The sequence below is a fragment of the Gastrolobium bilobum genome, unplaced genomic scaffold (genome assembly GCF_033153095.1).
Source record: "Gastrolobium bilobum isolate Gb01-03AN ecotype WA unplaced genomic scaffold, APGP_CSIRO_Gbil_v1 utg58264, whole genome shotgun sequence".
Taxonomy (NCBI): Eukaryota; Viridiplantae; Streptophyta; class Magnoliopsida; order Fabales; family Fabaceae; genus Gastrolobium; species Gastrolobium bilobum.
In genome coordinates this window covers 1-14049 of record NW_026898004.1, presented here as the reverse complement: position 1 = coordinate 14049, position 14049 = coordinate 1, and the positions used below count along the sequence as shown (strand labels likewise).

The following is a 14049-nucleotide window of genomic DNA, read 5'->3' as shown; positions in this document are numbered from 1 at the left end:
TGCTGTTGACTATGTCTCTAAGTGGGTTGAGGCTGTTGCTCTTCCCACTAATGATGCTAAGGTGGTTGTCAATTTCTTGAGAAAGAAAATCTTCACAAGGTTTGGTGTACCACGGGCAATAATCAGTGATGGAGGGACTCATTTTTGCAACAAACAGTTTGATAACTTACTGGTCAAGTATGGTGTTAAACATAAGGTTGCTACACCTTACCATCCTCAAACCAGCGGACAAGTGGAGATCTCTAACAGAGAGTTGAAGAGGATTCTTGAGAAGACCGTGGGGAACTCCTTGAAGGATTGGTCTAAGCGGCTGGATGATGCTTTGTGGGCATATATGACTGCCTTCAAAACCCCTATTGATACGTCACCTTATCAGTTGGTATTTGGAAAACCTTGCCATCTACCTGTGGAGTTGGAGCATAAAGCTTTCTGGGCTATCAAATTCCTAAATTTCGATTCAACAAAAGATTTGGAGAAAAGACAGGCTCAATTGAGTGAGCTTGATGAGTTCAGAAATTCTGCGTATGAGAGTGCCAGAATCTACAAAGATAAAACAAAGAAGTGGCACGACAGGAAGATTCAACACAAGGAATTTGTGCCCGGACAACAGGTATTACTGTACAACTCTTGACTGAGGTTGTTTCCAGGTAAACTCAAATCTCGTTGGTCTGGTCCTTTTATTGTGAAAAACGTATTCCCATATGGTACGATTGAAATCTCCCCTCTCGATGCTGAAAGACCATTCAAGGTCAATGGGAGTAGATTAAAATTCTATCATGGAGAACATGTGAATAGGGACACAATTTTCGTCCCTTTGGCTTCACCTGAATCTTAAATGATTCCTCAGGCTCGTGACGTTAAACAAGCGCTCGTTGGGAGGCAACCCAACAAGAAAGGTTAGTATAGTCATTTTAATTTTGTTTTAGGTTAGAGAGTAACAAGTTGTGCACTTAAAATTGACGCTGTTGGCGTCAGATCCACGCTCTTAGCGTGAGACATGTGAAAGAGAGTCACGCTGTCAGCGTGAATTGTACGCTATCAGCGTGATGAAACAGAAGCTATCACGCTCTTAGCGTGGGATTCACGCTTTGAGCGTGAGAAGGTTAACAAAAGCTACCACGCTGACAGCGTGGATAGCGCGCTCTCAGCGTCATCATTCAGAAGGTACCACGCTCATAGCGTGAAATCCACGCTGTGAGCGTCATCTGGAAACTCAGCTTTTAAAATTAAAAAGAACCTAAAATTTCGTAACCCCACTCACACTCACCAGCCGTCCCCAATCTCTCTCCCTCTCATCTCTGTCACTCGCTCTTTCACCGTCACCACCATCCTTCTTCTTCTTGCTCGATCATTCCCCCTAGCCACCGTTCTTCACCGGTCACCAGCTAAACCACCACACGGTCCGCCTTAGACCGCCACCTACTTCCCCAATCGACCACCATATCTCACTGAACATTCACGAGTTAGGGTTCCATTGTAGGGATTTTGGGATTCTTCACAAATTGTTCAGAGCTAAGTTTCTAGGGCTTCCTTGCACTTCCCCAATTCCTCACATGGCAGGAGACAAGGTAACCGTGAATTATTTCTTTTCTCCTTACTCGATGATGCTTGCAAATGTAGTATGAGTATGGTCTCTTTTCTCCAATGATTTGAACTGATGTGTCTGTGTTGCAAGTTCTTGTGGCAATTTGAAATGAACTGTTTAAAGCATTCCCAATGTGCTAATGCATGCCAAATGTTTGATATTTTGTCTTTCTCGAGCAATTTGTACTTGTGTGGATGAATCAGGGACAAAGACATTTATGTGTGATATTTGATTTGTCTCTTTACTGAATGATGATGCATATAGCCTGACTCTGTCATAAGTTGATTGCAAAATGTTTTCTGCAAGTTGAATTCTAAGACACCATTTGTTGAAGTTGAAAAATGATCCAGATTTGAGTAGGATGCTGAAGTTATGATCAGTTGTTCCTATGCTCTCTTAATGTTGATGATTCACTTGTTAGACTAATAAGGAATTAGAGGATGATGGTTGGGCATGTGTATGTGTTTACACATTATTTTCCATATGCTGCATGGAAGTGATGAATTGTCACATTGTGAGCACACAGGGAGATTATCATTTTGTCTATACTATGCCATTGAATATTCTCTGTTCTGATTTGAATAGTAAAGTGACATCTGATGAATTAATTGTTACATATTTTGAACAATACATGCTGAAACATACTGACAAGAATGATTGTAAAAGATAAATCTTGGGATTGGTTGTTGGTTTTCTGATCTGCTAGATAGCTTTCTTGATACAAATGGATTCTGTTGCTGTTGATGCTCATATTCCAGATTGATTGCTTCTGTTTCTAAATTGCAATTTATTTATCATCTGATGTTGATTAAGTCTGTTACTAACTGGTACCTTTCTAATGTGCACATACTTGAATTCCATTGTGTTGGAATTTTTCTGAGTGCAGGGTAACAAGGTTAAAAAGACCTCCAAAGCACCTGGCATAGGAGGCAAGAAAACTGGGGAAAGTAGTGCTGCTGGCACCAAGAGGCCTCGGACCTCAACTATTTTTGACAGTACCAGGTTCTTAACACCTGAGGCTCAAGACCGATACTACAAGTGGTTCATTCCAAAGAAAATCATATCCGAAAGGCCAATCAGTGCCTATATGGATAGTGATTGTCCAATTAGACTCACAGCAAAGAGGAGGAAATGGGAGAAGTTGGTGAGATTTCCTACACCGAGCTCCAGCACAATACTGAAAGAATTTTGTGCAAATGCTGATTTGGAGACGGTGGATACCACTCGAAAGAGTTGGGTGAGAGGACAGGAAGTTTCTTTTTCATTTGCAGCAATAGAGCAGTTCCTTGGGACTACCCATGATCGTCGCAGGAGTTGCCACTTTGCACAGACATTTACTAAGATGCAGCCTTCTGCAACAAGAGGCCTTTATAGGGAAGACATGCCTGCTATTGCTGAGGAGATCCGTAGTGCCATCACCCATCCTTATTCTAGATGGAAGCCAAAGAGTGGACAGCCGAATGTGCCAGAAAAGTTGGAGAGAGTGGATCTTACTCCGGAGGCTATGTTCTGGCACACATTCATTAATTCTACTATCATTGCATCTACTAATTTGAGTGATGTAAATGTTGAGCGGGCTGTTTTGTTATACACCCTTATGAGTGAAGAAAATCTCAACATTGGTGCTGTTCTATCAGACAGGATAGTGTATATCATCACTCAAAAGAAAGCAGAAATCCACTTAGCTCACAGTTCTTTGATTATGCAGCTATGTTTACAGGCTGGAGTGGAGATTTATGATGATGAGCCCCGTGATGTGAAGATCCGGTCGGAGATGACTCAGTCAAACTTTGAAATAATGAAGGACGATTCCAGCCGCACTGCCATCTGGAAGGCAGCCCGTGCAGCAGGTGAAGCACCTTCAGCACCACCACCTGCACCAGAGCATGAGGATGAGCCCGTAGCTGCGCAGTCTGCAGATTTCCTTCTTCTCCAGACTCTGGACCGTCGGACACAGGAGATACAGATAGAGCAGCAGTATATCAGGACCATGATGGAGAGACTATGCAGTGATCGCGGGATTGATACTGTGAGTTTCAGACCACCGTTTCCACCTTACCCACCTCCAGCAGAGGCCGCATCGCAGGAAGTTCCAGATGACGTTGCTGATGATGATGTTGATGATGCTGATATGGAGGATTGCTGATGATTATGCATTTGTTCACATGTCACCCACTTCACCATCACATACATTTTAGCAGTTTCTTTTGCAGTTTTTAAGTATTTTGGTGGATATTATGGTTGTACTATTTCCTTTATTGCAGTACTCTTTGATGTTTTATCTGTTTTCCTGTTTAACAAGTGTGTGTGTGTGTTCCACCTGGCAGAATTAGCCTCTTCGACTAGTATAGTTTGTTGCTGGGGACAGCAACATTCTAAATCTGGGAATTGGGTTGCATACTGTTATATGCGAGACCTGCTAACTGCGGAACACAACATAAAGGAAACAGAAATTCTATCTGGAAAAAGGGAGATACTTCAACTTTTGCTGTTATTTAAAATTTTTAAATTTCTTATTCATAAAAAAAAATATTGAATTCCTGTACAAGAAATCTCAGGTTTGACAAGCTAGCTTAGTCTTATTGTGAACTGAATCATTAAGAGCATGATATCTGTGAAGCATTCATGTGTTTTATATAATCTGAGAATGATGCTTGCTTGTTTGTATAACTGTTCTTTGGTAAAATTTTCTGAAATAATTCTTGATGTGAATTCTGGAAATTAGATTCTAGTTTGAATTACAGCTGTGAGGATTGAGCCTAAATAAAATTAATTATTCAGAGAGGCCTCACTGTAGTAGTTTTTTCTTGAACTTGAATTGTTTCTCTGGCTTGCATGCATGACTGATATGATAAGGGCATTTATTCTTGTTAGCTTAGAGCCAAATAGCCTACCTAGAAGATTATCCATTGTTAAACCCCTTTGAGCCTGAGACCAATTGTTCAAACACCTATTGAATGTTGCTTAACTATGTTCCATTGACACACCTTAAGAGAGATTGAAATGCTAATTACAAAAACAAAAATCAAGGTCCTTTTCAGAGAAGAAAAAGTTAAGTAAAAGAAAAAGAGGAATGGTCTGAGAAGTTAAAATATAGCTCAGAAGAGAAAAGAAAACAAAAAGAAGAAAGGTAGTGAAAAAGGGAAAAGAATCCCAAAGATGTCAAAATGACATAATTGAAGAGCTGAGAAGGAATGAATGTAAAAAAATCTTAGGATTTCAGTCTCTCCAAATTAATCAGCCTCTAACCAAAAGATTCTTACCCCCAAACCAGGCCAAGTTACAACCTATCAAAGACCTTTTGATCAGTCTATGCATGGCAAATGGGTTCCTCACTTTTAAGAACTTGAGAATATGTTCAAGATCATAGAATTGCTGCTACATTGACGGAATGAGTGCAGAAACCTCAGACACTGAGTGATGAGAATGTATTTATCTGGTGAGGAATATTCAAGCTATGATCTAAGATCTTGATACAACTGAAGAGCATTATTGTGAAGTTTATACCAGGCAGTTATACATGCATAGCAGTTTGATGTCTTGAGATGTTTATGTTCATGTGTTTCTTCACAGAGTTAATCTTGCTCTTCTCTTTAGTCCATTACATTGCTGAGGACAGCAACGTTCAAATCTGAGAATTGTTTGATGTGCCTTCAACATATGGGTAAATTCAAGCCAAAAAGAGAAATATTATGGGTTAATTCTCTGTAAAAAGGCAACGTTTAGTGTTGCTTTGCTTAAATTCCAATTTCAGAATTGTTCAACTGATTTTATGCTTAACTTGTAGGAAAAGCAAACAAATCTGGAGCAAAATGAGGATTTGCCAAAGTAAAGACCCAGCTCACAGCGTGGATGTCACGCTGGTAGCGTGAAGAACCAGAGGCTTCCACGCCCACAGCGTGGATTCCACGCTGATAGCGTGAAAAAATTATCCTTCTTCCCACGCCCACAGCGTGGATCTGACGCTGAGAGCGTCAGCGTGCGATACTGCAATTCTGTTTTGTCCAAAAGGGTAAATTTGGAAGACCTAAAAGAGTATTATAAAAAGGGGGTTCAACACAGAATGAGGTATCTAGACCGAAGGAGACCGTCGTGCTGAAGGAGAAGAGCTTCGGAGAAGGATTCTTGATCATCTTTCATTCTTTCATCTTTTATTCTTTCATCCCATTGAATATTGAATATTGATTTATTAGCCATGAATATGGTTGGCTAAGTTTTTTTTTATTGTAGTTAGGGTCACAAACCTTATGTGAACCCTTGTTATGAAGGATTGATTGATTTTCTCCTGTTTATATAAATTTTTTTATCATTCCTCTGTGCGTAATTCCTATTTTCTTTATTAGAATTGATCACTCTAATAGTTGATAATAGTTTGAGGGTTAGAACCCTAGATAGGAATATTGGGGTTCTCAATCTTGAAAGGGGGTAAGATAACGATTAGTATGCATGCTAGGAATAGATGTATCTTAATTGCGGATATTTTAATTATCGTATTCATTGATTAATTCTCTTGAGGGGTTACTAAGGGATTATGATTCCAACTGAGGTTAAAGGGTTAAATTACCAAGGGATTGAAATTTAACTAATTATTTTAGATGATATTTATCTGAGTGTTTATATAAATAAGTGTTTTTAAATCAATCCAAAGTAATATGCGGGTATCATATGGTGAGTGTTTCCTAGCTACAATACTCTTCTCATATTTACAAATCTCTTCTCATTGTTGTTTACAATCTCATTCTTCATCACAGAAAAATCACAAAAACAAGTCTTATTTTTGGTCCTCATATTCACACCAATTGACAATATTTGTCAAAACTATTTGAACTCATCCATTCCTTAAAGGAATATTAATTAATATAAGATCACAATCCCTGTGGAGACGAACATTATTTACGACTTTATTACTTGTGCGATCGGTACACTTGCCGGGAAGCATCATGAAGCATGGAACAGGTTCAAGGATTTGATGAGAAGGTGTCCTCAGTATAACCTGACTACTGGTAATCAGGTTAGAATCTTCTTCAATGGTTGCAAACCTGAGGTTCGGATGGTGTTGAATGGTGCAACAGGAGGCACTATTAAAACTCTGAGAGCAAACGGGACTCTTGAGCTGATTGAGAGGATGGCTGCCAACGAAAACCAAGGGTTGTCAGCAAAGCCTAAGAGAGGTATCCTTCAACTGGAAGGTAATAATGCTGTGCTGGCTGAAAACAGTTTGTTATCTCAGCAAGTAGCAAACTTGACATCAAGGCTTGACAAGATGCAGCTTGCTAGTGTTCAGACTAAAGTTGCTGTTGTTGTGTGTGAATATTGCCATGACAATCATGAGTCTAATGAATGTCCTTTGATGCCTTATGATTCACCTCAACAAGTACAAGTTAATGGCGTTTGGTATGATCAAAGACCTCTGCCACAAAATACTCTAAGAAATCAAAATTTTCCTTCTGGAAATAGCAATTTTCAGAGGAGAGGTCAAGGAGGTGGTTTTGATTATAGTTCTAACAATTATCTGCAGCCTCCACCAATCCCAACCAAAGAACCTTCTGATTTGGAGAGGTTAGTTGGACAATTGGCTCAACACTCCAATGCCTTCATGGAAGAGACTAGGGCCAATACTAAAAACATGAGTGCTTCTATAAAGAATTTGGAGAATCAAATTGGCCAGCTGGCTAAGCAAGTTGCTGATAGAACTCCAGACACTTTCCCTAGTAACACAGTTACAAATCCCAAGGAGGATTGTATGTTTGTTGATAGTCCTCAAGAGTTGAGGCCCATTAAGTGCAAATTGTTCCACAAAACCCATGTTTTGGTTATAAATCACGCCCTTTAACCTTCTTCTTTTCATATAGAGCAACTGTTTTGAATAGTGGACCAGAGCAATGCCGAAAGTGGGAATTAAGGTAGACCTGGAGCAAATTTAACATTATCTTTTTCACATATGACTATTGGGTTAGTTTGCTTTGTTCAGGACACCTAAGGCCCATCAAAAGGAACCACAAAATGAAGAGAGAAGAAGGAGTGTTGCGCATAAAGGAAAAAGAAGTCTGCTATAGTACAACAGCAGTCAAAAGAAGCAATGGGGAGCTGCCACGTCAGCTACAGCAGAAGGAGTGGAGGTGCTGCCTCTGCTACAGTACGAAAGCAAAGAAGCTGAGCAATGGGGAGCCGCCACGTCAGCTACAGCAGAAGGAGTGGAGGTGCCACCCTGAATCCGATACTCCTACTCACAAAGGGAGCCAAAAGCAAGGGGGACCACTTCCATTTAAGGCCAAGCTGGTAAGAAGCAAAGCTACCATTGGAGAGGATTTAGACAAAGCACGACCCTTGATGAAAGGAACAATGGAGATCAAATGAAGAACCCTATAAAAGGAACAAGCAATCCTCATAAAGGGGATCAGCACCCATCCTAGGACTGGTTATCTCTTTGTTTTCTTATTTCTTTGTAAAAATGCTCACTAGGAGCTAACTTCCTCTAAGTAGGTGAGGGTTCCATAGAAGTAATCCCTTTTGTCTTAGGATAGCTTTGTAAGGAACACATTTTATAAATGAATTTTGAGTTGCTCTTTGGTTTAATTTGTTGATTTTGTGAAACCCTTTGGGCTGGCAACCTCATCCCGGGACCACTTGGTTGATGAAACACTGACAAAGGCGTGTGGAGCATTCTCAAAATCCTGGGGTAGTTTAGCCTGAAGAAAGGAGGGATAAACACCTGGAATGGGGAGCACTGCCATGTGAATCCATGCTCTTTTGAGAAGGCAGCATGGTTTCCTTGCATATAACTCCAAGTACTATGGAGTAACGTGGAGAGTAAGGCCTTACCCTCTGCTTACCTATAGCAAAACAAGGGAAGGAGCAAAATCCACTTGTAAAATATGCTACCAGGCAGGGTTAACCAAAGGGATGAAAACATGGAACCCGTAACACCTACTTGATCTTTTTCTTTCTGAAATTAATCTTAACTCAATTCCTATCACAACCTTTTCCTCACGATAACTGAACTGTGTTTTACTAGCTGATGGTCTTACTTTCATTTCGTTGACTGCTCTTAAAGTTACTTCAATTGATGCCATTTTATTCGATGACCATGCTAAGTCATTCACTGCTCTCATCTACTTCAGAATGGTTAACATTGTTTAACTAGCTGCCCAGAGATTGCTCTTTGTGAAGCTTAGCTGAGAATAGTGATTTCTTTTATTGCTCCATTTTACAAATTAAGTTTCCTTTAGCGCTTCTTACTTCACAACTGCTCCCTGAGGACGATAAATCTGGGGCTATAATACCCTATATTGCTTGACACGTACGCTTGCGTATAGTTGAAGAGGGTTGCTCTTAGTCAGAGTAGATTGCTCCTGTTGGCAATCCTGATTACTACTCTACACTCTTGCTCTCTGAAAGAAATATTCCCGAGCAACTATCGGTTCGACCAAGCATTTGTCACAACTAGAAGTGGTAAGGTGATAGTAGCTCCAGAAAAGCTGAGCACAAAGGTGAAAGCTAATGAGAAGCTTAAGGCAGTTGAGGAGCCAGAAAAAGAGGAGGTGATTCCTTCTGATGTTAAGACACCTCTTCATAAAGGTGAAGAAAAAGAGCCACCTATTGTTGCTGAAAAGAAGAAATTTGAGCCGAGTCCCGAATATGTGAGAGCCATGGCACCTTATCTTGAAAGATTCAAGAAGGATGATCAGAAGCAACAGTATGGAAGGTTTCTTGATATATTCAAGAAGTTGCATGTCAACATTCCATTTGCTGAAGCTTTGGCTAGCATGCCAAATTATGCCAAGTTCATGAAGGATTTGTTGTCAAGGAAGCACAAGTTACAAGAATGCCAAACAGTGACACTCACTGAGGAGTGTAGTGCTATTATTACAAAGAAGTTCCCGCCTAAGCGTCATGATCCAGGGAGCTTCAATATTCCTATTCAAATTGGTATCACCAAAATTGGCAGATCATTATGTGATCTAGGGGCTAGCATTAATTTGATGCCCCTTTCTGTTTGTAATTCCTTGGGGATCACCGAGTTGAAGCCTACTTTGGCATCTCTTCAACTTGCTGATAAGTCTGTAAAGAAGCCTAGTGGAATAATAAAAGATGTTCTTGTGAAGGTGGACAAGTTCATATTCCCTGCTGATTTTGTGGTGCTGGACATGGAAGGGGGAGCTGAGATGCCTCTTTTGCTGGGTAGACCTTTATTAGCTACATCTTGTGCACTGATTGATGTTGAAAGCGGGAAGCTCGAGCTAAGAATGAATGATGAAACTGTTACTATTCATGTCTTTGATTCTTTAAAATAGTCTTCTCACAAGGACGATTGTTTTAGTCTTGAAGTCTTAAAAGAAGAAAAAGATGTAGCGGTTGAGGTTCCTGAAATAGAAGAAGAGTTCAAAGGTTGAAAAACAGTACAATGGAGGAGGTTGTAAACAATGATAACAATGGAAATCATAATCATGAGCCTGAACAAGGACCGAATAGAGGAAGAGGGCCATCATTGAATGATATGGCTGCTCCCTTCAGAAATGGTCCAGAACGAGGATATGTTCCCCCTCCTCTGAATATCCCGAACTTTGAAATAAAACCTGCAATGTTCCAAATGATTATGAACGCTGGTCAGTTCCATGGACTACCCATGGAAGACCCTCACAGTCATTTGGACAATTTCACTGAGATAGTTGACAATTTCAAAGTTCATGGTATTTCGGAAGAAAACATGCGGATGCGGATTTTTCCATTTTCCTTAGCTGGAAAAGCTAAAGAATGGAGGAGAACATTGCCCCCAAACTCTATCACCAGTTGGGAGCAATTGGCGGAACAGTTTGTTACCCGATTTTTTTCCCAAGCAAAACAAGCCCAAGTGAGGGCTGATATAGCTTCTTTTCAAATGTATGATGGAGAAAGTCTGTATGAAGCGTGGGAACTCTTTAAAGAGTTGATACGAATCTGCCCGAATCATGGAGTTTCTGATTGGGGCATCATTCACATGTTTTATCATGGTTTAAGCAGTATTTCTGGGACGACCCTTTGCTCTACAAAAGGTGTTCTGACCAATTACTTCGAAGGTGTATCCCTGAAGGAGAACAACAGAAAATACTGGAGCAATGCCACAATTCCCCTTATGGAGGACACTTTGCTGGAGCAAGAACAGCAGCTAAAGTGCTGCAGTCAGGTTTATACTGGCCCTCCTTGTTTAAAGATGCTAATGTTTTTGTTAAAAAATGTGACAGGTGCCAGAGAACAGGGAACATTACAAGAAAGCATGAAATGCCCCTTGTTCCAATAATGGAGGTTGAATTGTTCGATGTATGGGGCATTGATTTCATGGGGCCTTTCCCACCTTCCTTTGGAAACAAGTATATACTTGTTGCAGTTGACTATGTGTCGAAATGGGTAGAAGCTGTTGCTACCCCCACTAATGATGCCAGGAAAGTGCTGAAGTTCATCAAAAAGAATATTTTCACTCGATTTGGAACCCCTAGAGCAATTATCAGCGACGGGGGTACACACTTCGTGAACAAACAATTCCAATTGCTCCTGAAGAAATATGGAGTGCAGCATAAAATTGCCACCCCTTACCACCCACAGACCAGCGGGCAGGTAGAGGTGTCCAACAGGGAGATAAAAAAAATCCTGGGAAAGGTCGTAAACCCAGATAGAAAAGATTGGTCCAACAAATTGGATGATTCCCTATGGGCGTATCGAACAGCTTATCGAACGCCCATTGGCTGCTCCCCCTATAAGTTGGTGTTTGGAAAAGCGTGTCACTTGCCTCTGGAACTTCAACACAAAGCATTCTGGGCCATCACATTGCTAAACATGGATTCCAGAATGGCTGGGGAAAAGAGGTTGCTCCAGTTGGTTGAACTGGAAGAATTCCGGAGCAAGGCATATGAAAACGCCAACCTCTACAAGGAGCAGATGAAAAAGTGGCACGATAAAAAGCTTATCAAGAGAGAGTTAGAAGTTGGAGACAAAGTGCTGCTGTATCGATCCAGATTGAAACTGTTTCCTGGAAAGTTGAAATCAAGATGAGAGGGACCTTATGCAATCACTGAAGCACTTCCCAATGGAGCATTTGCCATTGCTCATGAAACATCTGGAGCAACGCTCAGGGTAAATGGACACAGACTCAAGAAGTATAATAGAGGGATCAAGGAGCATGAGAAACTAACTTCTCATCTCGATGACCCAGCTGAAGTCTGACTCAAGGAGCAACAAGTCGAGCTAAGACTATAAACGAAGCGCTACTGGGAGACAACCCAGATTTATTTCCACGTCGTTCTTTTTATTATTATTGTCTTTGTTTGAGAAAATTAATGTGCTAACCATTGTAGGAAGCTAGTTTTGGGGTTGCTCTTGAGCAACCTAATCCCAAAAGCAAGGAGCAACCAACACTTAGAATTTGATCCCTCAATGAGAAACCAAGTTCTAATTGGGCTGATCCACTTGCCCCTTTTAACCCAAGGGCCTGCAATGGGCCGCATGCGAAAAAGAAAGAGAAAACCGAGTGGCAGAAGCAACGGAAGGATAATAGCTCCACGTCGTGCTGTCACATCCCTCCAATCAAGCGAGAGTAGCAGTTTCAAAAAGAAGAAACCGTCAGAGCAGAGGACAGTTGCTTTCCCCCAGGCATTTATGTGCAGCAGACGCTCTTCCACCCCATATCCGTCACTCAGCAAAGCCACGATCACCACCATACAGAGCGTTTTAACCTTCCCATCCTCCCCTTCGTTCCTTTATAAACACAGAACTACTATTTCATTCTCATAATCTTTTCTCCTTCAACCCACAAAAATCCAACCTTTACTCCCCACTCCATCCCTCCTACTCAGAACATTACACCATGACACGTCCAAAGGCCATTATACCTGTTGCTTCTATCTCCAAGAAGAGGATTCGAACAGGGAAAAAGCTCAAACCTGAGCAAACCACAGTCGACCGTACAGTCATACCAGAACGGGGCATAGTCCTCAGTAGCTCCAAACACGGAGATCTCGACCGATGGCTGACCGAGGATATAGCAGAACTGGATTGGGAACTCTTCATTGAGCCTCCCTCAAGAGCTCGCACTGAGTTCGTGACTGCATTCTTGGAGGGAATGAAGAAAGAAGATCTTCCAAAACTCCTCATCAGAGGCGTGAAAGTAGACTTCTCCCCTGAAGAAATCAACGAAGCATACAACACTGCTTCAGTTCCTGCCGAACAAGATGAGTTCGATAGATACTGTGCTGGCCGAGGGGATGAGGCCGTAACTGGAGAAGTGCTCCAAGAAATAGGCTCAGAGGAAGCAACCTGGGGAACTAAGGAATCCATCCCTAGGAAGCGACTCAAATTCGAAGCAAAGGTATGGATGCATTTTATTAACTCCCGTCTGATTCCCGTGAGCAACGACTCTAGAGTGAATTGGGAAAGAGTAGTGTTGGTCTTCTGCATCTTAACTAAGAAGAAGTTTGATGTTGGGAGGATTGTTTACAAACAACTGGTGGCAAATGCACCAAGAAACTCCCCCTTCTTTTTCCCTTGTCTGGTCACTGAAATGTGAAAGAGGGCTGGTTTAAAGGCCAACATCCCGATTTCGGATGAAATCATTCCAGAAGGGTCGGACATTGATCAGTCCACGATAAAAAGAATCAGAGACAATGAAGGATTGGAAAGTGAGGAGGAAGAAGAAAAAGAAGAGAAAGAAGAAAAAGAAGGAAAAGAGGAAGAAGAGGAAGCTGAAGTTTCGGGGAATGTGAAGGAAGAACCTCAGAAAACTCCAAGAAGGGAAAAACTTCCCTTTAAGAGAGCTCCTGCAAGGGGTGGACGAAGGCAGTTCCTAGTCGAGACAACTGACATGACTCAATGTCAAACTATGTTTGGTCTCGGAGCAGACCTTCTAGCCACTCAAGTGCAAGCCTTAGAAGACACAGTTGGAAGGGAGCTGCAATCTCTGAAAGAAGCCAGCTTGCTCATCAACAAAGAAAAGGTGGCCTTGCAGAATGAACTTGACCAGATAAAAAATGTTGGACCACTGCCGCAGAAAAAAAGGATTGAGGAAGGAGAGGGATCCTCAACCTTGCAAAACACGGTAAAAGACCTGGTGAAAGCAGTATAGATGATGAACAAGAGAATGGAAGAGAGGGAGCAAGCCCACGAAAAAAGCAGGAAGGACTGGAAGGAGGAGATCAGGCTCTTGAAAGATGAATTGATGAAAAGCAAAGAGGAGGAAATTCAACTTCGATTGTACTACCGAGCTCGGGATCAAATCTTCGCCAGTAACTGGGGAGAAAAATTCAAGGGACAAACTCCATATCCACCGTTTCCAAATGTCTTCCCTCCAGAAGCGATAACAAATGCTCCATTTAGCGGAGCAAGACAAGAAACTGGAGAGCATTAAGGGTCGCTACGGTGACCCCAGGTTCATTCGTTCCCTATCCTTTTTAACTTGTTTAAATCTGTTGGAATGAATGCTTTAAAGTTTTGTGGTG

The 14049-nt window shown here is 41.4% G+C and overlaps 1 non-coding gene across 1 annotated transcript; it reads right to left on the bottom strand.

Annotated features, from left to right (window-relative positions):
* Positions 1-10435: 10435 nt before the first annotated feature.
* LOC133312108 (small nucleolar RNA R71) lies at positions 10436-10540 on the bottom strand. The gene has a single exon (XR_009751637.1). It is a non-coding gene; the product is annotated as a small nucleolar RNA R71 (small nucleolar RNA).
* Positions 10541-14049: the final 3509 nt, after the last annotated feature.